Here is a 27,555-nt window from a genome sequence, read left to right on the forward strand (position 1 = left end):
TTTCGCCCTGTCTGGAGCGCTCCTCTGCACCTGCTAGCCCGTAATTGCAGCCAGCTGTTTCCCTTTGGCTGAGCCTGGTATTCCCATACTCAGCATGGGAGGGTCCCAGAGCAGCCGGGGTGTAGCTGCAAACAAGTTCCTGACCTCTGCAAAAAGTTTATTATTTACAAGAAACAGAGGAGACTTCCACTCACAGTGCTCAAGTTAGGTTCAGGGAACGTGGCACAGAAATCTATGACCTACCTCACCTCTCTGTTGCTACTGTGGTTTTGCTCCTGTGGCTGCTGGAGGAAGCATTTTTTTTTTTTTTCTCCTTTCAGGGGCTGCCCTTTTCTTCCCCAGAAGCAGTGAGTGCTCCTGCTGAATCTAATTCACTTGGTTGTTTTTCGTACCTTTGCCCTGCAAACTGTTCTGCATGGGCAGGTAAGTGCAAATGCTCTGTCACACGGGCTCCCTGGGGACTAAGCCGTCACAGGTGGAGTGACCCGCACACTAAAACCTAGCTGCCTAGGCAAGACCTGACTCATTTTGCCATTAACAAAAGGGTTTTTCACTCAGTAACAGCAGGCAGAAAACATTTTCTTTTTTTTTTTTCCTTCCAAACTGGCGAGAACGATTGTAAAACCACATAGATTGTTAGGGGAATTCAGAATAGGAGCAGCAGCCCTATTAATTGAGTTAGGATGCTGAACTCACTGACCTCAGCATCAGAGCACTCTACTGAAAATTATTTGTAGGGATGTTTACAAAACCAAGCACCTGTGCCTATATTTTCCTGCCCACCAAAGAGGATTTCCATCTAGCACTGCTATATGATAAAATGATAAGTCATTATGATGTTAATGTGCCACGAGCACCCCAGAAGTATCACATGTATGATAGTTTATTTTCTGTGCTGCCCTAGTAATCTGTTGTAAAAGGGAAAGAAAACCACAATTAAGTACTTCTAGCTTCATTGGCAAAATGTCTGCTCTGAGTCTCTCTTAGGATAATCTAATAAGCCTGAAAAATTGAGGTTGAGCTATGACATGATTTTAATAGATCAGCAAAATAGGCACTAATCAACAAGGTCTTATACTAGAGAAGGTGATGAGGGCTCACATGGACATTTGACCATTTTAGAAGATGTCCACAAAATATTAGTTGTAAAAATAACTTTTTCTGGAAAATATACAAATAATTGGCATGTTCTGGTGTAGGTAAGTGCTAACAGTTGAGCTTTGCCATCTCACAGATTGGCAGAGTAGCAGCTAGAACATTGCGCTGGGACTCGGGAGAGTTGGGATCTATTTTGAGCTCTGCTTTGGGCCTGCTGATTGGCTTCTAATTATTCTGCACCTCAGTTCCCCCATCTGTAAAAAGGCAAGAATGAGACCAACATCCTTTACAAACAGCTTTAAATTCGGTCGATGAAACACGCTTTATTAATAGCAATGATACCTTCTCACACACGCTGACATTAAAAAAAACCTGTAAATTCACAACTGTCAGTCAAATTATGGTAATGTGCAAGTGGCTATGGAGAAAATAAAGTAGAGGAGGACCTTCATGCCTGCTCCATTACCGCTGTGGAAAGTGGGATGTTAATCCTTGTCCCACCTCTGGAGTCAGAAAGGCAACAAGTGCAGGGAATTTGAGGTTTTGGTCCATGTACTGGAGGTCTGTCACAGGAACGACCACTGAACCGGCAGGCTCAGCAGAGATCCTTGACTGAGCAGGCCTAGAACATGAGCCACCATTTCACCAGAGATAGCTGGCAGTCTAGGTACCTCTTTAACAGGATTAAAAGTGCACCTGTAAGTGGAAAACATCTCTCCCTTCAGTTTAAACTTGTGCCAGATACTGGCTTGAGTCGTACCAGGGTAAGTCTCTGAAATGTTCACGTCAGTGGTTTTTCTGCAGAGCTGAGACCCCAGGCTGCCATCCACTTGTCATGTGTAGGTCTTTGTATCTGCCTTGAGCTGAAATCAGCTGTCCTGTGTGTGGATGCAGGGATCTTGCCGAACAAACATATTGCAGCATTCTGTATCAGACAGATGCCTCGGCAGATTCTGGTTATGTATTAGAGCTACAGCTTGCTCGTTGCCACAAGAGGGAAGCCAATACTAATAATATAACTGCGTTCATGTAGTAACTATGGTTATTGTGGCAAGATTTTTATCCATTTCAAGGCTGTTGCATGTCTCCTCTTTCCTTGTAGCAAACTTGCATTTGATCGTATGTCAGCAACTGAGAAACATTATTCCACATTCCATTTGCTCAATGTCCTGTGAAATGAATTTCATGGATTTGCCTGCATCGTTTGAACAGTGCATACATAAACCTGAAAGAGAAAGTAGGGACGAAACTGAGCTGGTTGTTTTCATAGCAAATCTGAACAGTCCACATGCAAGAAAGGGGAAATTTGGTGGGCACGGCAGTTGGTAAAATAAAGAAGGTGTTTTCCCTCATTTGGCTGAATATGGAAAGTTTATTAAAGAGTATTCGAGGAGCCGTAGACATAACTATTTCTAGTAGCTCTCACCCTGTAGTAATGATAACTGAATTCAGCAAGTCTGCTGACTCTCTTTAGCCTGTTCTGCAGTGTTTGTGAGCACCTTCTTTACAGATTCATTTATTCTGGTGAGCCTGATCTCATTTACTGTGCTACAAACCGGAGTAACTGCTGGTTTCAGGAACTTCATTGAACCACTTATCTTGTGGTATGTTATCTGTGAAAGTCACCCTTGTTTAGATCACATGTCTACGGCTCAAATCTGATAGGTCAAGATTTGTTATTACATTTCATTCCACAGCCAGACACTGTAGTATGTGCACAGCCTTTGTAAGAAAGGTCTTCAGAAAGTGGTGAAAGCAGAGCTTTTGCGTATGGGAATTTGAAAAATAGTCTGGGTGTAACAGGGATTCATCAATCACATTTCTTTGGTCGATGCTTTCCTGGTCTGCCTTCTAGATTGCTGCAAGATAGAAACACACGAGAGAAGATTTCTGTAGAGCACTGCTGGCATATGACAATGGTTAAAGATCATAATTCTTGGTATTTGGAAGTCATGATTTGGCTTGTGTATTTTTTGAGGAACAGCAGAACTGTGAAGCCAGAAGCACTGCAGAAAAGCACGTATGTTGAGGCTTCCTGGGAAGCCCCCTAGGGTGTTCCCTGCAAGTGCAGGAGAGGGAATTGGGGCAAGGTTATGAAAGTCACAGACATAGATTGCAGTCCCCAAAGGACCTTTGCATAACTAGCTTCTTTGTTAAAGGATTTTTTTAAAAAATATTTTAGGAACATTTGATGATATATTGGATATTTTGTTCTCCTCCCCCGTCCCTTTAGAGCAGTCATACCTTACAGTGTATTCCTAAAGGTACTGCTGGTCTCATAGAAATTGTTAAGCTTAAAAGGGGAAACCTAGCTGGAAATATTGTAATCCCCCAGGTGGACAGACACCTTTCACAGACCCTTAGAGTACATTGTCCTTCCCATACTACTTTTGTTTCTCCTTTCCTTCCAGTGCTGTTTCAGGCCCCAGTCCTGCAGGTATATATGCATGTGTTTAAGTACGTGAGCAGTCACACTGCCTCCAGTGAGAATATTCACATGACTAAAGCCATGCGCTTGCATAGGGATTTCCCGAATCAAGGGCATGAAAGGAAATGGCCAGGTTAAAAATAATGGGTTGGTTTTATCCCTGGTGTAATGCCTTTGACACTAGTGGAATTATACAGGGGTCCAATATGTCCAAACAGAGGACTGCCTTCAGCTCCCTCACCTGCCTGTTTCTGTATCTGTATTTATGGCATAATCAAAGTCAATCCTCCATTCCCCAGCTTTGGGCAGCTGAGGCTGGGGGGTTTCAGATCACTTTGCACCATCAGGAGCTGCTCTCCTTCAGCACAACATCTCCTGAGGTGCCAGGTGAGACTGCCCCGCAGAGCTATTAGAGATGTGCCTGTGGAGCTTCACCAGAGCCGACGATCCACACGTCCCCACTGCCACGGGGCAGGTCTTGCCTCTCCTGCCACTTGCCTGCTCCTGGCTGATGCTGAGCCCTTCTGTGGCCTTAGCAGGAGCTGCTGGTCTTGGGGCAAGAGACCCTCTTTTCTTGGTTGGTGTCTTGGTTGTTCCACTTTGTGGCCTCCTGCACCAGCGCTGCTTTGCTCTTTGTGGGCGTTAAATGCTCCAGGTGAATGCTCGCACTTGAAATCAGCTGGTATGGAAACACAAAAATAATAATAAAACAAAAAGAGTGAAAAAAAATAAAAGGGTTTGTTAGGTTTAGAAGAAAACCCTCTTAAAAACGCTTCTCCTTCCTTTCTGTGGCCATCCTGCTTTGTGCCTGTGTGGTGTTCAGGAGTCCCCCAGCTATGAAACTCCAACCTGGGACCCATGCGTGCTCACACACCTCTGTGTGTGCTGCTTTTGTGCAGCCATGCATAGCTTTCTTCAGGCCAGCAAAAGCACCTGCCGTACCTGCCGTACGTACCACCCAAACACTCCTTCGTGTGGGACAGACCTCCAAAGGTCAAAAATTATGGAGCCATGAGAGAGGGGAGCAGCAAGGAAAAGAAAAAAAAAATCACACCAAAACATCTATCATCCAGGGCTCATGACTGCTTTGACAAGATCTATCTTTAGTTATAATAGTGAGTCACATCATTGTGATCCGACTTTACGGCTAGTTTGAGGTATGAGCCAGGCCATGGGATTGCGAGCGAGAGCGAGAGCATCACGGGATGCAGCTGTAAAATTCCACTACTCTCTAAATCAGGTTCGAAGAGCATTAAGAAACAGGAAGCAGGGAGGGGAGGGGTGCATGTATATATATATATATTTTTTTTTTCCAGTGGAAAATTATTGCAGTGCGCAGCGCATCGTGATGCAGCTCATCAGCGCAGCGAGCGCAGCGGAGGAGACGTCTCGGCAGACGGATCCTGAGCGAAGCAGGCACCTCTTCCCGCACCGCTCGGGGTGTGCAAAGCGTCACGTCGAGCCCACCCTGCCAGCCACCACGAGCAAATGCAGGATTTTCGTGGCTGGTGCCGTGTCTCCTAGCAACATTGCTAGGCAGCACGCTATACATCACGCGCGGCGCCGGCTACTACGGTATAGCGGGGCCGTTCCCAGCTCTTTTTCTCGGCTATAAAATATTAATTTTCTGCTCGCAAAGGGGAGGCGGCACCTGCGGGTCAAGAGGTGCTCCCTCCCGGGTGGACGCGTGCAGCTCCCGTTGGCTGTCACGGGAATCACGAGCAGCCCCAGGCTGGGCTGAGCTCCTGGTATGTAAAATGTGGGTGTGATTCCTGAGATATAAACACTTTCCGTGCCTGAGGTGGGGTACAGGTTGGCTTTGGCATGAATAAATACATAAATAACCAGGCAGTGAAGATTACCTCCCCCCTCCCCTCTTTCCTTCTTTGACTCGTATAAGCAGATCCTGATGCGAGGACCACATGTTTGTGTACACAAAGAGAAGGAAATTTCACCGACATTGGGAGATTTTTTTTTGAGTCTCCTCCACACCAGGGCACCGTGGATGAGAGCCCGTATCACAAACGCCGGTGACAATTTTCTAGATTGATGGGTGTGATTTCAGCAGAGACTGCCTGCCAAGCCCCCTCCCCGAAATGATTGCATAACCCAGCTGTTGCATGCGCCAAAAAGAAAAAAAAAAGGAGAGAGGGAGAGAAAAAAACAGTCCTATTCTATAAGAAGTGGAGCTGTTATTACAGCAGGTAAACAACAGAGAGCCTGATACCCAGAGCTGCAAAGACAGTATCTGCAGCACATTTCAGGTGTGCAGACCTAGAATAGGAGCTGCTTTGTTCGAGGGCAAAAGGAGCCTCTTGCAAAGGGTCTGCCCAGGACAGGGTTTCAATAAATCTCTGGATCTAAAACATTCATTTTTTGGACATATTGTTACTCACAGTGTTACCAGGTGGCAAGAAGGGAGGGATGCAAAAGAGCTGGTAAAAGGCAACAGATCGTTTCTGGTGTCTGAACGCTGTGTTTTTCTTCTGCACGTCAGCGGAGAGACTCATTGTTTAAGCCAAAGCAAAGAGGGAAGCAAGAGGGGAAAACCACACTGTCAAAATACACAACGGTTTGCGAGATGAACAGCTGCATCGCCCCTCATCTACGCTTGCAGTTATGGTAGCACTGACGGAGTCAGCAAAACTGCGTTTTGTCCTACAATTCTTATTTAAGGGAGCCGAAATTTAGTTTTAGCTTAACCCATTCTGCTGCGGGCATATCTTACTGTATTTTGGGGTATATGGTGGAACCAGAGAAATCAGACTTCCCTACAACAGAGCGGTATGTCTTTGCCCTACAAACTTCAGAGGGGTACAGCGACTGCAGTTCGATACAGAAAGCATTCTCGCAGTGTTCAGCGACATTTGTCCATCAACAGAACAAAGAAAGCAGCAGAATTTCCATTTCATGTTTTTCACGAAATCACAGCAGACTGAAGTGAATTTGGTGTCCAAGGCTCAGGCTCCGTGGTCTTTGTCTGTGCATAAGGCCGATTGGATCCCAGGAGAAGATGCTCAGAATTTGCAATGAGAGTAGTATCTGAATGTAGCACTTTGAAGTGATAACTACTACTACAGACAAGTAAAATATCCCAAGTAAAATACCATTCCTCACATACCCATGCTTCAGGCATATCTACAAGCCTGTCCTGGTTTTGCAGCCATTTTTGCTGATGATATGAGAAAAAGGAATTTTTATCATCTGTCCTTTTCTAACTTGAAGGACTTTAATTTGAATGATTGCTCAGTTTTATTTATTTATTTATTTGCAAGACATTTCTTCCATAAAATGCTTTGACAAATATTGACAGCAGCCACAGTAAAATTTAAGGTGTATGAAAAATCTCCAGAATTTCACCCTCCTTTTGCAAATCTTTCTGTCACTACGCAAAGCTTCTCAGCTTGAGCACTTGACAACTGACGGAGCTATTATATTTTGGGGAATGAGGACCAAGTGAAAAACTACAAGGCCCATAACTGTGTGCATTCACTGATGCCTCAAGGGAGTGAACAGCCCAAGGCTTCCCCTTGTTATTCAAGCACAGACGTGAATTGTTCAGACAGATGCCAGTGACTGGCAGAGGAACACCAGACCCAGCACAGGTCTAGGACAGCGAGCGTGCCATGCCTGGTTCCTGCCAAAGCCACAACTTCAGCAGCAGGAAGGTACTTTGCTGGGAGCTTTAATGTCATTTACGCCCGCTGCAAGACCTCTGCGGAGTCTTAATTCAAATTTGACAATCTGTCTCAGTCCTTCCTGAGGGCTGAGAGTTATCACAGCAAAAGTTAAAAGATAAATTACATCTTACCACGAAACAGTGCCAAGTACAACACATGCAAGTGTCTAAGTCTGTGCAGAAAGCAGAAGAGTGTTATGCTGGGCAGGGGTAAAAAAAAAGAAGCAAGCTAATCTCTAATGACATTGGAAAAGAAAATAGCTGAAGGACTTTTTCTATCTGTGAGTTTCATGGTAAATACCACTCGGTATTTTGGTATCGTTAACATCTTATTGTTATGATTACTATTAAGCAGCAGCCCTACCTACTTTTGCCTGCGTTTTCTGGGCATGTCTCTGCGTTTTACAAGTTAGAGGTTGTGCTAACAGCTGGAAATATTGTATCATCATTTCATTACCACCTGGCTTGAAGAGAAGATCATCCAGTAATTGGGTTTTGTAGGCATCTGCTGAGATAAAGTAAGGGAGGAGGCTGCTGCAAACTCTGCTATAGTTACTGTGAAACTACATTTATTTTGTTAAAAAAGCAACACTTCTACTTCCTTAAATTGATCATCACAGTTTTTTTTTTTTTTTTTCCATCTCTCCTATTGATTTGCAAGAAATAGAGTTGGTTGGTTTGTTTCATGCCACAAGAAATATCACAGTCTTCTTTCTCTCCAAATGACTCAGGGTCAATGTAACCTGTAAAAACAACTCTAACAAAACAAACTTTTTGCAGATAAACCCACAAGAACTAAACCCAGTGCAGGTCTCTTCCAAAAACTGTTTGCATATTTTCCTTTCCTTTACATCTATCTTTACTTGCATGAGTATATATAAAAGAGACAACATACAGTTATATTCAGAAGTGGAGGAGTTTCATCCACATAAAGTTGTGGATGAAAATGTGATATGTCAGAGAGGTTACATGTCACCTACTTTGCCTGGAAGAACTCTTGCAATGAATATAATTGGGAGAAAAAGTGAAAAACACCAGTGTTTTTCAACAACAACAACAACAAAAACAACAATGGTGTTCTTAGCTGAAAGACAATCTGATCTTGAAATAAAAGGTGTGATAATATGGATGCACTAAAGGGCTAGTCAAAATAGTTAAACCTATTTGAACCATCATGATCACTTCATCAGACTTCCTGCAAAATTCACACCATCGGTCCTTAGTCTACAATTTCTACCTCCACCCTCTAACTACTGCTTGAACTACAAATGACTGCTGAGATGGTTTTCATTTGTTGTTTGTTTTAAATAGTACTTGCATTTTGCCTTGCACTGTTGATTTAGTGTTACAGAGTAGCCCCCCCGCCCCTGTTTGCTGACAGTAATATGCACAAAGGCTTTGTTTGCAAAGTTGTATTTTAAATATTGCTGAAGAAGTCTCACATTTTTGTTTATTTTTATGTATGTCTACTTTTATTTATCCATATTTTATATTAAATATTTATGTTTATATTTCAAATTGCAGTGAATTGAAAAATGAAGAAAATCTTGTGTTTTTTTTGTTTATTTGTTTGAAGAGATAACCTTCCTAAGCAGACAAGAAAATAGACGCTGAGGATTTTTGTGGATGTAGGCATTTTAAGAGGTTTTTCCTTTTTTGAGTGAGGGGAAAATTGAAATAAAAATAGTATAACTCCTTCCTCTAGTCAGTCATTTTTAATACCAGAGTCTTAAAATCTGGTTTGGAAGATGAACATTCATTACAGAAATATCTAAGCATGCATTTTTTTTGCACTGGTCCTGGATAAGTGACAGTAACACCCTCTTGAATATTTTTCCAATACATGGGAGGCTGCTGATTGCCAGTTCGTAGATGCTGGGGCCATTTTGTTTGTTCCTTAAAATCGTGTTAATGTTGCTGCCATCTCGCAGTAACACACCATGCTGTTGCTAACTAAGAATTCACTGGAATGCTCAATTATTGAAAAACAGTCTCAGAAATCTTTCTGATTCATGAATGTAGCTGTACGGATTCGGGGTAATAGCAACACGACTGTAGCCAGCTTACTGTGTGTCAATTAATCTGTTGTTTCAGCCTGGATGAGTAATGCGATCTAGCTTTTGATATTATTCTGTTGTGCAGCATACTAACATTTGTGCTCAGGTGTAACGTGAACCCGCTGCTGATAGCGTGGCAATGAAAGTGATGCCATCCTGTGCTTTAGTCAGCATGTTATTGTGTGTCTTATTCCAGATAATTGTACACCCATGTAATATATCTTAGGTAGTCAACACTTCTTTTTTTCTTTTTTTTCTTTTTAGATCAAAAAAAGAGAGTCTGATTCTGATCTCACCCCCATGAAAATCACAGGTAATTTAGTTAGAGCCAATGGAGCTGCAGTGCCCAAAAATTAATGAAGAGCTTGAAGGATTAACCTGTGCTTTAATTTACACAGCAGTGATGATCCTGCAAGTTCATTCTCTTTGTTGGTGTGAGGAGGACAGACAAGAGGACAGAAGTTTCCAACTCCTTGCCCGGGCTCCCTGTCACATAGCCCATAATTTGGTGCTGACTCTTCTCCCACTGACTCCTCCTCTCTAAATCTGCCCTCGATGAACTTTGTGGTCGTCTTTCCAGCCTTCACAGTCTGCTAAAACATATGCTAAATTCTACATTCAGGTTGGAGAGGATTTTTTCATCTTCAGATTTCAAAAGCTATCCATGGCACCTGATTATCACAGTCATTCTTTCCTTCCTCTCAGGCGTTTTCACCTTCTCCCATAGCTTCGGCTTGTATTTGATGAGCAGTGACTTCTTCAGGGGAATTTCATTCAATTTGTATTTAAAGTGTCTTTCAAACCACTGAGATGGTCTAAATAATAATAACCAAAAAAAGTAAAAATTAATATTTGTGAGTTATATGCTGTAATCCACAAACAGCTCTGAAGAGCAAGTCACAAGAACCAGGGCTGGGAAAATCTGTTTGCTCATCAGCTCCTGTCAGTGTTTAGATACTTCTCTACAGGATATTGTCAAGTGCTTTTTCCATCTGATGATGGTTAACTGTCCTGTTCCGGCTGGCCAGATTAAACATTCCCATGTGGGTTCCCGTCGAGGGGGCTGTCTATTGCAATAAATGCTGCGAATACCCTTGAGCTCAGCTCGCCTTCTCTGGGCTTTGCTGCCTTGTTGGATGGTGCCAGCAAAGGAAAATCAATACAGAACACTTAAAATTGCTGGCCAGAGGTCTGGAATAACTTCTGATGCAAAGAAGGAAGATAGAGACCCCGTTTCTGGGAGAATTTTTTCCAGTACTTAAATTTAAACGGGGTTAATTTGGGAACAGAAAGTTCTAGAATGGGCATATCTGTTTCCAGGAAAAAAGAAAAAAAAAGCATGTGTTTCTCAATCAGCTAAAATGTCCCTGGCCATATGTATTGGCATTCTGACACCTCTTTCCACACAAAACTATCCCTGGATGTAAGAGCGCAAGTAATTTTTTTGCTTAAAGTTAAGTCTAGAAATAAATCTTTTCAGGATCCAAATCTTGTTAAATATTTTGTGGTGCTGGTGTTTGATAGACTGGGTGGAAGAAAGCTTGCAAATTTCAGATGTGATAAATTAACTATTAGGAGGGAGAAAATGCTCTGTGAGTTTCCTTCTCTCTTCAAAGACTTTGTATGGACAAATCCTAAAGCTGCCGAATTGTAGGTAGTATTGAAACAGTGATGGTGGTTAACAACTGGAATGGCTGAAGTGTTAGAGGTAAAATGATTTAGAGAAAAAGCACTAAACAATGGCTGTTAGCGTGGTCAAACAAGAAAATACAGGTCAGATTTTTTAAGACTTCAAGAGAAGAATGTTTATTGAATGTTAAAAAGAATCTGTTTATTTTCATCAGAAACATAACAGTTAAAATCTGCCATTGTTTCTGTGTGTGCAACTTCCAATCCAAAATCATGGCTTTTACACCTTCAGATATACCTTTTTCCACCCAGAAATGTTGTGCTGTCAGAAAAAGAAGAAGGTAAGCATCCACTCTGAACTCCCAGCTGTCATGCAGATGTCCCAAGTCCCGTAGAAATGGCCACGGTGCCTGCGTTGAATAACTGTGCAAAGGATGTGCAATGAATCCAACGTGTCTGGGATGTGCTAAGCATCCTGCTCTTTGGCTGCAGGATTGATCTGTGTGCCCAAATCAAGTCCCAAGCTGTTCCAGCACTGCATGAACTCATTTTGTTGAGATTTCCCAGATGGAAAAATGGGAGCCTGAGGTGGATGGGCAAGTAAGAAAAAAAACCCTGTATGGGTCTTCTCACAAGCCTGAACAACAAATGGGTGAAAAAGTCACCACCGAGTATTTGTCTCTGTATATTTGCACAACTGTCAACCTGCAGGTCATGAGCTTCTTGTTGGTCTGTGACTGTTCCTGTGCAGTCATTGAAAGGAGTTGGAAGAAAGTGAGTACCCCCGGCGTGGGGATCAAATCAGTATAGAGGGATCTGCAGCTCCACTGGCAGTATTTTAGGGGTGAAAACTGGAACACCTTGAAAATACAGGTTAGGTTTAAGTGTAAAATGCTGGGGTGAGCCAGTGTGGCAGACCTTCCTGTGCCTGCTTGTAGAATTTGGCTTTTGGCAGAATTTGACGTTGTTTGATGTAGTTTTCTGTTTATATAGTTACGTATATACATATGTAAATACGTATACATATTAAGTAAATATGTATACATATATAAATAGTTATGTATATACATATGTGCATATACCATTTATACTTTAAAAAACTACGTAACGTATACTTTGAGGTATGTATGTGCACACATATATAAACATGCATACGCGTACCTCAAACTGTACCTTTTTTACTTGCCTGCTCATATACACTTTGTATAAAACATGGAGAGAACAATAAGAAATGGTTCAAGGGACTCAAATGGCTGCAGGGCAGTGCTTGTCAGGAGATGGTTCAGTAAACACTGACTGAAGTGGCATCACCTGTGAAAGAAAAACACACAAGTCTTTTGTATTTACTTTTTTCCTTTCTTTTCTCCTCACTTTCAGACTATAATAGCAATAGCAGCCTTTATGTAGGGAATTTCATCTAAATAATGGCTAATGAGAGTTAATGAACTTCCACAATTTCTCAGTTCACCAGCTCCTCCCAGATGGTCACTAATTCCAGCAAATGCCTTGCACCTCAACTGCTCACTTGTTTCCTGGAAGAAGAGGCAACAGACCTTTAGTTCTTCAAAACGGCTGAGCCACTTTGAATCACACTGAAATCTTCTATCCAATTTTAGGCTAGTCAACCTTTAATCATGGCATGAGTGCTGTGCTTTCTTTCGTTCCCTCCCCCCTGTTTTATGAGATATCATGTCTTTCATAAATGCAAAGAGAAACAGGATCATCGCTTTTAGTTCCTCCTCCGAGGTCAGCAAATCACAGCTGACTCAAGTGTATCTGGTTCTTGTTCTCTCTGAAAGCAGCTATGACTGTGAGAGAAAGTAGTTTAAATTATTCAGATTACTCCTTGCCTGAGACAGTTCTCCTTATACCACGTTTTTTTTTTTTTTGGGGGGGGGGACCTATCAAAGCACTTGTGAAGAGTTGTTTTACAGAAGACAAGAACTAAGATGATGGTCTCACCCAAAGTCCAGAGTAGAGCTGGGAGCCTGCTCCCAGGGATGGGCTGAGATGCCCCAGTCATTGCTCCACGAGGTGGGACAGCAGCGAAGCAGAAAAGGGTTTCCCAGGAGGCTGGCAGCGTGTCTTGTAACACTGGCCCATGTTCCAGTGGAGTTGTGGCTAGCTCTTACACAGCCAGTATTGAAGGAATCCCAGTGTACATCATTACAGGTAGGGATTTACTGCTCTCCGACATCTCTGTCGGTGTAAACGGAGGGTAATTTCACTGCAACAGCCATAAAATTGGTGAGAGACAGTACAACCCAGCCCACACTGTTTTTCAGATGAAAACAAGGGAATGTTTTGTTGAGAGGCATTGAAGATAAAAGTGGCCATTCATGTTATCAAACTACAAAAATGAAAGAGAAAACAAATAGTGTAATTAGCGTTCATATTGCTATCATTCATGCTGACTGTTAGGAGCAAATGACAGGTCTTTGCTCTGCCGTCACCAGGAGCAGGAAAGGGGCCAGTTTCGCTCTCTGCTTTTTTGTTATTATTCTTACTATCTTAGTAGTACATTGATCAGAGTTTGTTGGCAAGTATGTGGTGCAGATCACAGGCATTCCTGGTGTTGTTTTATTGAAATGAGAAAAATGACATCAGGACGACTGTTGACCCAATGCGTTTGGTTGTGGGGTTTTTGTTTTGTTTTTAATCACGAAATCTCACTGAGCACTGACCAATTCTTTTTTAAACAAGATTGCTTCAGATTAAGCAAGAATAATACAAACATAACCATGCAGAGTTTGCTTGTTTTGGAAGCTCTTTTATTGAAGAGACATAGCTCACAAGCATCCTGCCAATTTGTCCAGTTTACCAGTGCGTTGGAGAAAGCGTATAGTTAACTATTTATTATGCCAGCTACTTATGCAATTATTTGATGCTCCTTGGTTCATCTGACCTTTAAAACTTACTTTAAAACACTTTTGATCAAGTGGAGCATTAAGGTCAGTTCCTCCTTTCATAGCAAAGTAAAGCCAGCCACTGCTGTGCAAGCAGAACTGGACCTTTTAAAGTATATCATTGCTTTACAAAAGGAAGAGAAGATTAATTTAAAAGTTAAAGACTAAAGGTAATGCAGATTTAAACTATGCTTCAGAGCCAAATAAGTGATGCAAATGTATGTCCAAATATAAAATGCTGTCATTTGGCCATATCATCATATGTCTTTTAATCTTGATCCTGGTTATTTTGGGGTGCTCCTGAGTAAAATTAGACGTGTGTGAAAACATGCAGAAATTGGCAGTCTTTTGGGTTCGCAGAAACAGACTGCCATTAAGAAGAGCACATTTCAGCCTTATGGACCACCTGAGGTGATTTTCAGCCATATAATAAGACTGAAATAAGATCTAAATGGCCAGGGGGTAAATGTTTCTCTTGTTCCACTCTTCACTTCCCCTTTCAGATTAAGCTCCCACTGACTTCATTGACAGTTTGTCTTAATGGAGAAAAATAATTGAATAAATCTCCAGGTATGACTCATACAATAGCTGTGTGATCCACCCAGATACAATAGCTCATTAGTCTATTAAAAAAAAAAAAAAAGCGTGACTGTTTTGTGTGATGTTATCTTTAAGGAGGAAGACTTTGCCCTTTGGCTGCTGTTGCTGGGAGAGCGTTCACCTCCTGTCAATATTGTGGTATCAGATTGGGGCCTCGTGATGCCCTCCTTTTGGAGATGTGGAAGCTCAAAGTTTAGCAAAGTGGCGTGTGCCTTTGCCTTGGCATTCAGTTATTGGATGAGAGAGATGGCTATTGGCCTTGTTGGCTTTGACCAGAGATGAATTCTACAATCTGAGTGGTTTCCTGCTAGGTCCTCAGTGGACTTTGAAGGTTGAACCAATTTTAAATCTCACAAATCATCCTTACTCACTCAATTGACTGAGTCGAGAACAAATTGTCAAGGTAGTAAAACACTTTCCATTTGTTTCCACTCCATGTCCCATGATGTCATTAACACCTCAAGTCCTCTCACCCACTTCCAGTGCAGAGGCTCCCTCTTTTTCACCCCTTTTAGAGTTAGTGTTAATGCCTCCCACACCTCGTAACACACAGACACACATCCCTCCAGAGCAGAAGTAGGCCCTTGTTCTGGTTGCTGTATGGTTTTCAGGGTTGTGTGTTAGGTGCAGCACATAGTAGAGATGCCAGACGTCAGACAGATTCTAAAAGGTCCTAATTCTTATTTTGATAGCACAGCAAGTACCCTGAGCTACTAAAAAACAAAACAAACAAAACAAACAGAAAACTATGAAGCATAAAACGCTGAATACTTTTCCTGCCTCAGTTTTCTGCAGGATCCTTCACTTGTGGGTGCCCAAGATTCTTCTGCAGCTTTGTGCTTCTTCTCAGCACTGCCCAGCCCATCTTGGTTAGCTTTCTCTAACTTTGGATGGTCTGAAGTAGCATGAACCCATCCAGTCTTGAGAGCATTGACTATCTCTCACTCTCTTGGATCCCAGTGGATCTGGGAGACTCCCCATCTACATTCTCACAGAGCTCTGTTGATTAGTGTCAGCATCTCGCTTCCTTTGCCATGTCTCAGGGCATTTGCCAACCCAGAACAGGAGAAAACTTGCTGCAGCTAGTCCTTATCTGAGTAGCAAAACGTTAGGATTTATTTACCAGTCTTGCATTGTATTGGTGCTTAGGGACATGGTTTAGTGGGTGACATTGGTGGTAGGGGGACAGTTAGACCAGATGATCTTGGAGGTCTTTTCCAACCTTAATGATTCTGTGACTCTATGAAATGATGTCGTCCTTGCCAGTAAATGGTGAGCTCCACAGCCACACAACGGTATCTCACAGCAGCTTGATGTTTCACAAGTTGTATACAAATACAAGACACAGGTTGTTTTACGTGTGCAAATATCAATGTGTGCAGTGGGAGATGGGTGTAGATACAATGAAACACCGTACATGAGTGAGTTCCTAATTATGACTTAGGAATTCACTCATGTACAGTGCTTCATTGTATCTGTAATGATCGAGGAGGGGTTATTCACTTAATGAACTAATCTGTAATGAGTCATAAGGTAAATTTAAGTAATTGCTCACTGTTTTGTGTAATATAAGTGGTAACCAAAGATTTATGGATAACTGAAGATCAGCTGCGTGATAGCAGTGAGCAATCTGATGCCATCACTATACATGTTGGGGAAGAGCAGCTCTTATCTGGCAAGGCAGCCGGTGCAGGTACATGGCAATGTGACGTGGCAGGGGAGACACGGGGCTGTTCTCAGAAGGGAAAGGTGAGGGCAAAGCCCCCTCACACCCCCCTGGTGCCGGCAGCATTGTGTGACTCAGGAGTGATGCTGGTCCTTAGCAGCAGTAGCTGGGTTTCCTAAGGAACTGCCATTTGTGTAACCGCTGTCCTTCTCCTCTGCCTTCCCTACCACTTCTGTCCCTTGTGGCTAATTTCAGCTACGTGGGATAGAGGGGCTGAGTTTGCAGAGGTATTTCTTTCCTACCAGTTTCATGGAAGTCAGAATCAGGAGAGCGAGAAGGTCAAACTAACGCATCACCACCAAGTGATTTGCTGGCTGGTGAGCCCATGTGCAGCCCTGAACTAGCTGCACTGTGTGCTGCTTCTTCCTTGATAGGGATCTCACAGGGAAAGCTGCAGTGAATTGGTTTGGGTAGGGGATAAAGGACAGCAAATGGTAGAAAAGCTGTTTTTATTCATCCCACTGGTTGTATAATAAGGTGTGGAGTTTTCCCATGTGATATTTTCCTTCTCGGTATTTAATAATTCTAATAAAATGATTTAATTAAGGGCTTCAAGAAGCCGATCTTAAGGAGTTTCCCGAATCTATAGTCAATCTTTCCTGATATTCAAGGAAGTACAGTAGAATGAATTGGAACTGGAATTTTGGGCCTTTAGAGAAGGGCCCCAGGTGTGTGCTTTGGAGATGGGTCTTATTTTTCTCAAAATCAGTGTGTTTTCAGATCCAGAACTCTGGCCTCTGTCGGACTGTAATTTTTTCCTACTGTACCATCAGGGAATGTTTTCCTCCCAGGCTGGATGTTGGGGCTTGATGGACAAGCTGCCTCATCGGTTATGGCAGAGCCTGTGTTTCTGCTAGCATCTTCTCACGTAAATATTCCATTCATCAAAAATGTATGACACGCAACATAGTTGCGTAAAAAGGATGATGTATGAAGAAAAATACGTAGTGCCCGTGGCTAAGAATTTCTTAATCAGATGTTCAAAATGCACATCAACGCACCAAGGAAATATTTTGAGGTATATTGTTTAAGCTTGCTATGAATAAAGATTTTATTTATGTTAAACATGATAGCTACCATTGGAGGACAAATCAGTGGGATGAATTCGCAGTTCTCTTTTTCTGGGGCAATGGAAAATTTCCTTCTTTTTTTTTTTTTTTTCCTTGTACTAATTCAGACAAATCTGCTCTTTGGTCTTTCCAGCCAGATTACTTCAGTAGTTGCCCTCAGGACATCTTTTTGAGCATAAATTTGTGTAGGGCTCATGCTTTTGTTGTTGTTGTTTATTCGTTTTTGTTAATTCCAAGGACTTTTATACTGGTTTCCCTATTAAATCTGAAGGAGGAGGGAATGATTTTGTCATTGCAACTATTCCCAGAAAAGATACATAGTTTGACCCCAGAGTACTGAGCTCCCTCACTTTAAGATCTGAAATTTGTTAAGATTGGGACGTTTTGTGCTTGAATTTAAGAAGCATGGGATATCCTGAGAACCAGTGCGAGACGGGAAGGTTTTGGTGTGTAAGTGCAACATTGACTTGCAGGGCTGAGGATTGAAAATCTGAAATCTAGAGTAGGGGAAGTAGGAAAGAGAGAGGAGGCTATGGTGTTGTATTGTTGTCATGTATCCTTAGTGAAATGCTGCGGTGCGTTTATGACTCTAACTGAGGACAAGCTGCTTTTGACATAGTCTGTTAATTTCTAACAGGAATGAATGAACAGCTGAGTGGGTGAAAGCAGCAAAGAACAACAAACAAATAATACAAGCTTAAAGAAAGCAATACAAAATAAATGAAATGTTACAGTATGTGGCTACGCAAGAGAACCTGGGGGAACTGCAAAAAAAAAAAAAAAAAAAAAAAAAGGATTGAAAGGGAAGGAGAGTTTGTAACAGAGTAAATACGAATTAATATTAAGCTACAGTGAAATTCCCAAGGAATTATATTTTGCATCCAAATGAATACTAGGGTAATTCATCATGATTAATGATGTTACAATGAATCCTGGTATGTGTTGAAATACTTTCCTGTTCTGAAAGCAGGAGAAAAATGTTTACTATGAACAGCTAACTATGGGCATTAATCATTATGTCTTTAATGGCAGGTCAAAATTATTTTCCTGCTGCTAATATTCTGCCCATTATTATAACATTGAGAGTTAATAGACCGACTGAGACAAATGTAAAATTCCTAAAGAAATTGTGCAATTTAAGCTAGAGTTGCACTGAAACTCTCAGCCCTCCCGAAATGTTTGGGCAGTCTTCTTTGTTACTTTTCATGGGGCACCGGTGCAGAATGGCTGGAGAAGCAGTCAGCGTGACACGAGGTGTGTTGACACTGATTTCACAATGTATCCTTTATCATTAAGGTGCTGTGCTTTTGGCTGCTCCTGAGGCTAGGAGAGAGCTGGAAGGAGCAGCATGATCCTGGCAATCCCTGTCCGTTCACCCTGTTCCCTCCTGGAGCCCATCTGCAGCAGCCTCTGTGGAGGGACAGATCGTGCTATATGTGCCACCCGGACAGACGGACCCTGAGGGGACAGCAGGAGAGTTTGGGGGCTCTGAGGGTGCCAGCAGCCTGGGAACTGGGCTGTGGTGGTCCTTGCTATGCCACGTGCCAGCAGGCTGGCCTGCTTTTCTTCCCCACGCGTGCCTCCCACAGACATGCATTTGAGGGGCTCCTCTCATGCCAAAGTGGTTTTATTTAGGGGAAATTACCCTGGCAGGCGCATACCCCTATCTGTCTGTTTACATTTTGAAGCTTCTGGGGCTGCATCCAAAGTTCACTGAAATCAGTGGGAGCCTTTCCACTTATTCTGATGAGCTCTGGTCAGGCTGGGTATCGACACAGAAAGGAGGCACACGCTCGTTTTGCCAGCATCCCACTCCTTTCCTCCCCGCGTCCTGTGCCCTGGAGTCTCGTCTGCCTCCTCCTCTCCGCATTGACACCATCACCGCATAAAACAGGTTTAACAAAGATTTGTGTTATCAGTGACACTTAGAGCTTCCAGAAATCAGGAGGCTTTGTAATCACGGTCACAGGATTTGTAATCCTCCTGTGCCAGGACTGATTATACAGGTAATGGGGTGCTGTAGAAAATGTTATCGCTACCTATTCAGAGTGCTAATCCACTGACTAGAAAATTAATGATCGCATTACGTTTGCACGTATTTCTGTCTGTCTAAGGCATGGGAATATCTTGTTTTCCTTATTGGATTTACTGGCTTGGTTTATGTCCTCGTTCCCCACAGGAAACGCAGCCACCCCCCTTCCACAGCCACTCGCAGAGCAGCCAAGGTGGACATGGAGATGTGGGCGGCCTGTGGCTGGCCGTGGACCTGAGTGTGTGTCATCAGGCACCAGGCTAGAGCACAGAGGGAACATCCCATCATTTCAAACAAAAAAAAGTTTTTTTTTTTTAAATGAAAGGCCAAATCGGCAACATCTTGCAACACAAATGGCTGAAGTAATCATTACCAAGCAAACAAACAGAGGTAGGAAAGGGGCAGGGAGAAGAATCTATGAGTTTTAACATTTTTTTCATGTTTTGAGCTCTTGTAGCTGAATCCAAGCCATACTTTCAGGTGATGCTGGAGCAACCGAGTGGCTTACATGTGGGGACCGGTGAGATTAACAGTGCTTCTCGTTGTTCACCCTTGTGATTCCTCCACTCTAGTAGCCCTGGCAAACATTTTGCAGTGTTGTGTGTCCTGTTTATAAGTGTTGGTAAGGGATGGTGATGTTTATGCCATGGAAACAGGACTTTTATCTCCCTCGGATGAGCATTTAGAGGAAAATTTCCCTGGAAAACGAGGTTTGCTACCCTTTCCCATCCTTTCTGCTTCCCAGGGACACGGGGCCCGCAGCCTCTGCTGGGAGCTGGCCCCTCTGCCTTGCATGGTGAGTGTTGGAGCAGGGGCCCCGGCCGGCTCCTGGGCCAGCAGAGGGGTGCACGGCCACCCCCCGCCAGCTCCTGGCACGGGAGCGGAGCCAAGGGGAGCTGGCAGGGAGGAACCAGCATGTGTTGCAACCGGTTCCTCTCGGCTGACATCAGGGCCCCCGGGGGGCTGCCTGCAAGCCAGCACAGCTTAAGCAGCCCTGGCACGGGTTATGAGGCACGAAAGTGGCTTGGAGCCACCTTTGTTCCTCCCCTGCTAGCCCCTCCGCTGTGCCCAGGAGCGGAGGATGTCAGGGAGCCGGGATGGAGGCAGCTACCGGCCAGGATCCCGTGGGGAAGCGAGAGATGTTTTAGTCAGCAATCGTTTTGATCGGCTCTGCAATGTTTTAATCGCGTCCTCCTTACAAGGAGTTGCAAAGACTAATGGCCTACGCAGTATGATACCAAGGAAAGGATTTTGTTTAACATAGTGGGGAGTGTATAAAGTAGCAGACGAGAGCTTTGGAAAGATTGGATTAAATTCAACAGATCTGGAGGAACTCTGTGTGTATGTCTGTAAATCCTGGGGTCCTTAGCTTTGTCTTGGGCTCAGCACCAGCCGACCGAGGGCTGCAGCAAACTAGATTATCCCGATCTTATGCTGTCAGTTTTTATGCTAAGAGCAGCTTATTTCTAATCATTTCTAAATGTTATTTAAAAGACTATATTCATAAAGATCACATGTATTCAAAAGGTTCTACTCTGCAATAATCTTCATGCCATGCTTTAGTCCTGGAAACAGCAGTAGCTTTCTGGAGTTAGTAATCTCAGTCCTGTGGTTGCTCCTGTGTCCCCTTTGGAGTTTATTTGCTCACATTAAGATAAGCAGGTATGCAGGAATGGACATAATGGAGTGAATGTAAAGGGTTAATTAGATCCTCCCTACCACCGGGATATAAAAATGCAAAAAATAGACTTTAGAATGAAAGAGGAAATTGGTTTTCCTAATTTCAAGCAAGAGGTAGCAACTTACCGCAGATCGTTGCTTAAAAAAACTTGGTAAGTTAACTCAGTCAATGAAGTGGTGACGTTTCTCAACAGTCCGTAGCATTGCCTCAGACAAACATTTATGTTTTTCATAAGCAGCTACATTAAACTTTTAACCAATGTTTGGCAGATGCTTTTATGTTTCTAAGCATTTCATTAAAGTTTCAGCATATGTGTTGTATCTGAAAAAGCAGTTTTTGCTACATGTGTCAGTGCCCCCAGAAGCGTTTTCTGCAGGTAGGAGTAATGGCTGGGAGAAGGCTATATGGTCTTGTGTAGGACTGCATATGCCAAGTGGGAACATGAGATGGTGTGAGGGATGTGGAGACTCAGGACAGCCACCTTTGGGCAAGATGAGTGCCTGAGAGCTGTTGAACTTGAGGCAGTATGGGCCGAGGTATTGTTCCTGGATGAAACTGGAAGGAGTTTGCTGGGAGAGCATGCATGTATTGGCAAGAGTAGTGAAGAGCAGGCAGGCAAAAAGATCACAGATGAGAAAGCAGTGGGGACTTGAGGAGGAGGTCCTGGATGTGATGGGAAGTGGGGCTGCAACAGGGTTTAGCAGCAGATACATCGCCTCCTGAGAACTAGAGGGTATTGGAAGGCTTAACTGTGGTCTAGGATAGAGCAGTTCATGCATGGCCATGAGTGACTGAGATAATGAGGTGGGAGTGAGTGATGAAGGATTATATTCAGCAGGAGGGAAGCAGTTTGGTTCCTTCATTGCTCATTCCCAAGCACTCTAATGTTTGGGTGGTATTTCAGTGGCAGGGTTTTTATAAGGGAAGTGTGATGTTGTTTTATGGAGTGCTAGCCAGATCCCACTGAGCCATACTCTCAATCTTCAGTCTTCTTAGTCACAGTTTTTTCAACAGAGCATTCATCTGTTCGTAAAGTTGCCAGTGTTTCAACATTATCATTGCTAAGGACTGGCCTACGTTCACATTTTTTTGCCAATACAACTGTCTCGGAAGTGTGGGTTTTTATGGTTTTGTTTTGTTGTTGTTATAGAGGTATAGCCATTAGTGGGAGTGCATTTATGCCCATTTATACCAGGACAAATATCACTTGCTATGGTAAAATATCCCACTTAGTGCCTGGGAACTGCTGCACTACCATAAACAACTCTTCATATTGGTGTGTAAAGGATGCATTAGCACGAGTGTTAGCAGTATCAGAATGACAGAGTACTACAGTCGTAATATAGAAACAAACGTGGAAAACAATGTTGGAAAGGTGCTGCTGAGCCTTCAGAGTGTCTTTTCTGGTTTTGAGTGTGAAGGATCTTTCTGATGCTCTAGAGCTTTTGTCTTTTCAAGAAGACACAGATTTTGTAAATACTCAATATTTCATCTAGGCTTATTTTTGAGCACTCCTCTGAAGTTACTTTCATGACACACCAACAAGGCATTTAGAAAAATTCTCATATTCTTTTCTTCAGCTGCACAAAAACAACAGTGCAACCAGTTATTTTTGAAACAAACACATTGTTTTCGTCTTTCCTGTGATACCCCTCCACCAGTTCAAAATAGCCTTATATTGGCAAGCAATGTGTGAATAAAGTATTCTGGTTGAATCCTCAGTAACATCTTTTCCTTAGTGGACTAGCTTTTCACCTGCGATTCTGGGCTCCAGTGGCCAACAGAAGCCATGATACAAAATGCTTGGAACAAGACTGTAAAGTTGAAGGCTACTGAAGTTGAACATGCATGATTTAAAGCCAAAGTGTCTGGTCAGAGCAGAGGGCTTTAGAGTAGCAATAATGCACATATGAACAGCAAAAGCGTTTAAGGCAAAGGACATGTCAACCTCTGCAACAGCATTTTGGCTGACATACTGTGACAATGGGTGCTTAAGGGCTCCCAAGCACATGCCATGATAGCTTTACAGACGCCTGCTGTGGCACAGTCAGCCTTATCCAGAAAGGTGCAGTGACTGATCCTTTCATGACCAGCTGGACACTCATCAACAAAGTTTCGTAAACAGAGCTGCTTGTTGCAAAATGTGCCCATGCCATCGTGATGGAACTGAGCTGCAGATATTACTGGAGCACTGCTGACTCGCTCTGGCTGAAGGTCTGGCATTTAGGTTGCTTATGCAGTTTACTTTTCCTCATTTTGAATGTTTCATCCCCTTCTCGGTGGTTTTTGGTTTGTACTCTGGCATCACGACCTAAGCTGTAGTGGTCAGTCAGGTATAGCGTATCTCTTGGGACTGTTGGTATCCAAGAAGTTAGTTTACTTTCATTGCTGTTCCTAACTGTAGAAAAGAACCAGGTTGGATTTTATACCTGGAGGCACTGTTTCTGTTAGAGTAAACATTAGGGTTGCTAGAGGAATTGGACACGTGAAATTTACTTATATCAATACTCTGGCCCTGCCCAGTTTTCCTTCAGTACCGATAGTCAGATTTTGCATTGGCAAGGTCCAATAATACTTCAGATTTCAAATACCTCTTTGTCCTTCTTTCTTAAAAGAGAGCAGTGTATTTTTCCAGGACACCTGCACCACTCAAATTCTAAGCAGACTTGTTTGGGGATGAACAATGCAGTTTTGAAAGGGCTTTGCCACCATCCTGGAGGCTCAAGAAGTAGATACCTCTATAGCTAAATTTTAAAGCAAAGAGTTCAATGGCTTCTATTACTTTGGGACTAAACCACAGTGATCAAGTCAAAAGAGTAGTCGCTTCTCGGGGTCAGAGTGGCTTTCTTTTCCCTCTAACCATGGACGTTGCTAGAAGAAACAGCATGCAATCCTATTAATGAAATGATGACCAGATACAAACTTGGTTTTGGGGATGAGCATGAAAGGCTGGAAGGAGGGGGAGGCTGAGGTTGGATAGCAATATAGCACTGCAAGTCAGCCAGTGAGTCAATGACAGGAGGGAGGGGACCAGGGCCTCCAGAAATTTTATGCCAAAATATAACAACAGAATAAAAACCCTTGTTCCCTAAAGAGACCTAGTCAGATGGAAACCTGGTCTCCATAGCAGGCCCTGAAATATTCTGGACACGTTTTACATATCGTAATAAAACTGACTCAGTACCAGCTTTTATTTTAGAAGTGCAATTAAAATGCTTTTAAAATGCAAAATAAAACCAAGAGACACATGATCAGCATGAAACAATTATTAGTAAAACTACACCAATCCAGGATTAAAATACTTTATTAAATAAAGAGCAAATCAGTCTTCATACTGAGTTAGATTTAACTCACCAAATGAAAGCCAGCTCTAAGCAATCTTGAGCCCAACTCTAGAAGGCAGAATATGAAGTTTTGCTATAAACCTCACCTGAGTAACTATACTGAACACTGAAATGAATAATTTGAATTTAGTTGACTGTTTTATAATGAGTTCAAAGGTTATTTTTGTTGCCCCTCGGCTTTGATTAAGAGTGTATTTTTTAAATTGCATTATAGTCTTACATGGGACCTTGAAAATTAAGAAAGAGGTTAGTTTGTCCACACAACTGGTTAAAACAAAAGATGAGAGAAGTTGTTCCACGAGGAAGAACCTTTGCTTCCTGTGGGTTTGTGCCCTCTCTCTCTCAGCCTCTGGTTTCCTAAATTCTCTTCCTGTCAGGCTGTGCAGGCGGCTGGCCGTAGGTGTGCTGACTGCCTGGCTGTTGGTCCCATGCAGGAGAGCGTGTCCCAGACCTCTCCCTTGCCAGGTCAGAAGGAAGGCATAGATACCTCACCTCTTGGACACCTCCCTTTCTCCACTATTTTGGCAGAAATAAACAGCCGGGTTGCAGAGCTAATAGCTGGGTGAACAACGTAATCACTTTAGGTTTGTGTCCTTGGGAAACCAGGCTAGGGAACAGAAGCCTAAGTAAGAAGATACTAAGAATACGAGGGCAGTGCAAGCTCTTCAGCTCTCAGAGTCTTCTGCACGCTTGGGTAGCAGGGGCTGGGAGTGCACAGCAGATGTGGTACTGTTTTGCTGGCATACTGCTTTCCACTAGGAGGGATTTTTCAGTCTGGAGCAAGAAAAGAGATGATGGATTAGTCAGCTACTGAAGGAGCTTTTTTAATGTTGATGCAGTGACTTGCTTTTCCCCAAATGATAGCTGTTGATATTCTGAAGCAGCAGTATTCCCTCAGGTTGCTTGCTGACCCATAAGACAAGGCTTTTCTGCCTCACCCCTGAATTTTGTGGGTTGCCTTGCACTATTTCCCTTAGGGCCAGGCATCTTTGTCCAATCAAGCTTGAATTAGGTCACTGTTAACTAGTGTCAACTTGGAGGAGTCTTGCTGAAGCTGGCAGTCTAAAAAAAAATTAAATATTTTCCATGCCACAGAGACTATTGGTCTGTGACCCACCAAAATATCAAAAATCCAGATGTATAAGACCAATTCTGATGAAGTTGGCGTAGTCTTATCTGGGTCAATTGTCTTAACAAGACATTATGTCACCAGTTAGGGGAAAATACAATCTAAAACCCCTAAAAATAACTAATGGGAAAAACCTTGCACAATAAAGCCAGTCGCACAGCATTTGGTCATCAGAAAAATAAAAATAATTTCAGACTCATGATATATTTAATCATCTGTATTTATTCCTCTGCTAATCTAAAAACAGGCAAATGTTCTTTTTCTTCTTGGAAACAACACAATTCCGGAAAACTTCATATTTCAGGCAGCTCTTCAAACAGCTTTTCTGCTAAAACTTAAATTTCATTTTTTGTTAGGAGGAAAGCAATTGGAATGAAAAAAATTTGAATTTTATATAAGATTCTTTACCATACCAGCTATGTTGAGGAGAACTATTTTGTGGGCTTTCAGAATAGACACCAAAATAATACACTTTTTGTGTTTCATTACAGAAAGAGAACTAAGATTTCATGACAGTCATTCTGATCTGGCCTGGAGAAAGCAGAACTGAAGATACCTGGAGGAAGCTAGGCCAAGAATGAAAAAGCATCTTATGGGAACAAATATAATTAAGCCATATTAGCTGCCATATTGTCCCAGAAGAGGAGTGGCAGCTCCTTAACAGCAACAGCAGAAAGAGCCCATGAAGAAAGAGAAAAGAAGATGGGTCTCCAGATATGTCATGTGTATGCAGGGAGCGTCCCGTGCATGAATTATTTTGCAGTGGTAATGACTGAAGCCTTCAAGATCACCGCTGTATTAGGAGAAAAGTTAGCTAGGCATTCTTAGACACCAGCTTCCATTTCTTTTCTATGAAAAAGCCATGGAGGAAAAAAAACATCAAGGCAGGAGTACACCAAACTATGGTATTGAGTCCAACCATTAATGGAGATTTTCAAGACCAGCCTGGATTTGAGAGGAAAAGAAAAAAAAACAGGCCAAGGAATGGGCTGCAAAGAGGATCTCTAAGTCTGTGATGCCGCAAAAGCTTGAAAAGTCCTGTGTTCCTTCACCACAGCATTATCCAGAAAACCCAAGGTGCTTTCAGTGAGGGGATACCTTTGAGGAAGGAGATGAAGTAAAGCATTTCAGATGCCTTGGAGTTCTTGAGAATCTTGAAAATGCTTGTTAGAAGCTTTTTTTTTCTTTTTCTAAGTGGATTAGAGATTTGGTTGGATTAGGGCCTTAATAAATACCTACAGTGTTTGTCTTTCATCTGCAAAATGTTTGCTTGCTTTTAAATAGACTATTCTTGTTTGCTCCAGTGTTGTCATGTTGATTTGAAACTCTGGAAACAGGAATTCTGCCCTTAATTCAATAAAAGGATTTGGAAACCTGAGGCCAAAACTTGCCTCAAATATAACTGGTATAAATCCAGAGTAGCAGGACTTTATTTCAGTGCTGGAGAAGCAGCAGGAGACTCGTTCCTTGACAATTTTTGATGTCTGGATGACTTGTTTATATGCCTCATGATAGTTTGTGGTAGTGTAGCTATTATTTTTAAAGCTCATCCCTGGCCAGAGGGCAGCCATTCTGTTCCACACGATGGGGAAACCCAACAGAGACAGTTCCTTCGTCTGGAGGACAGAAGACTGCTGGCTATGGCAGAGTTGAACAGAGAGGCCAGGCCTGGCCATCTTTGCTGGTCCGGTGGCCATGAGATCATTAAACGAAAGTGGATCTTGTTAAACAAGAGCAGATCTCATGAAATCTTTACGTGGCACTGAGTCAAAGATGTGCAAGGAAAGGTGCAGTGCAACAGTGCTCACTCCCTCTGCTGTGCACCACTGCTGCTGTTCCTTTGCCTGTTTTTCCTTTGCCAATTGGCTTGGGTGGTCCAGGGTGCAGATAAGCCCGTGCACATGATGCCGTTGAGAAGATGCTGCCTCCTCTGTATCCATAAACAGAGGAGCCATAAAACCTAATCCTTGTCACTCTGGCTATCCTTTGGATGCTCTTAACTGATGAACATTTCAAAGGTTGTAACTCGATGACAATTTATTGCAGCAATTTATAATTTCAGTCATGTACAATTAGCAACCTACAGGAGGGTAATGATGAACATCTACTGCAACCATTTCTCATTTGTGTTGGTGGCCAGAACAAAGTATGTCAAGGCATAAAGATAGGCCATGGA

At 42.7% G+C, this 27,555-nt stretch overlaps 1 long non-coding RNA gene across 2 annotated transcripts in view; it reads left to right on the top strand.

The window, feature by feature from the left end:
- The window catches only part of LOC106043402 (uncharacterized), a 29,548-nt gene extending 2,476 nt beyond the window's left edge, over window positions 1-27,072 (top strand). The window contains exons 3-7 of one of the 2 annotated variants that reach the window (XR_010825360.1): window positions 321-423; window positions 4,843-5,274; window positions 9,527-9,575; window positions 19,373-19,615; window positions 25,871-27,072. This is a non-coding gene — a long non-coding RNA (uncharacterized lncRNA). The remainder of the gene's footprint in view (window positions 1-320; window positions 424-4,842; window positions 5,275-9,526; window positions 9,576-19,372; window positions 19,616-25,870) is intronic. The other variant, XR_001211666.3, reaches the window with a different exon arrangement.
- Window positions 27,073-27,555: the final 483 nt, after the last annotated feature.

The sequence above is a fragment of the Anser cygnoides genome, chromosome 1 (assembly GCF_040182565.1).
Source record: "Anser cygnoides isolate HZ-2024a breed goose chromosome 1, Taihu_goose_T2T_genome, whole genome shotgun sequence".
Taxonomy (NCBI): domain Eukaryota; kingdom Metazoa; phylum Chordata; class Aves; order Anseriformes; family Anatidae; genus Anser; species Anser cygnoides.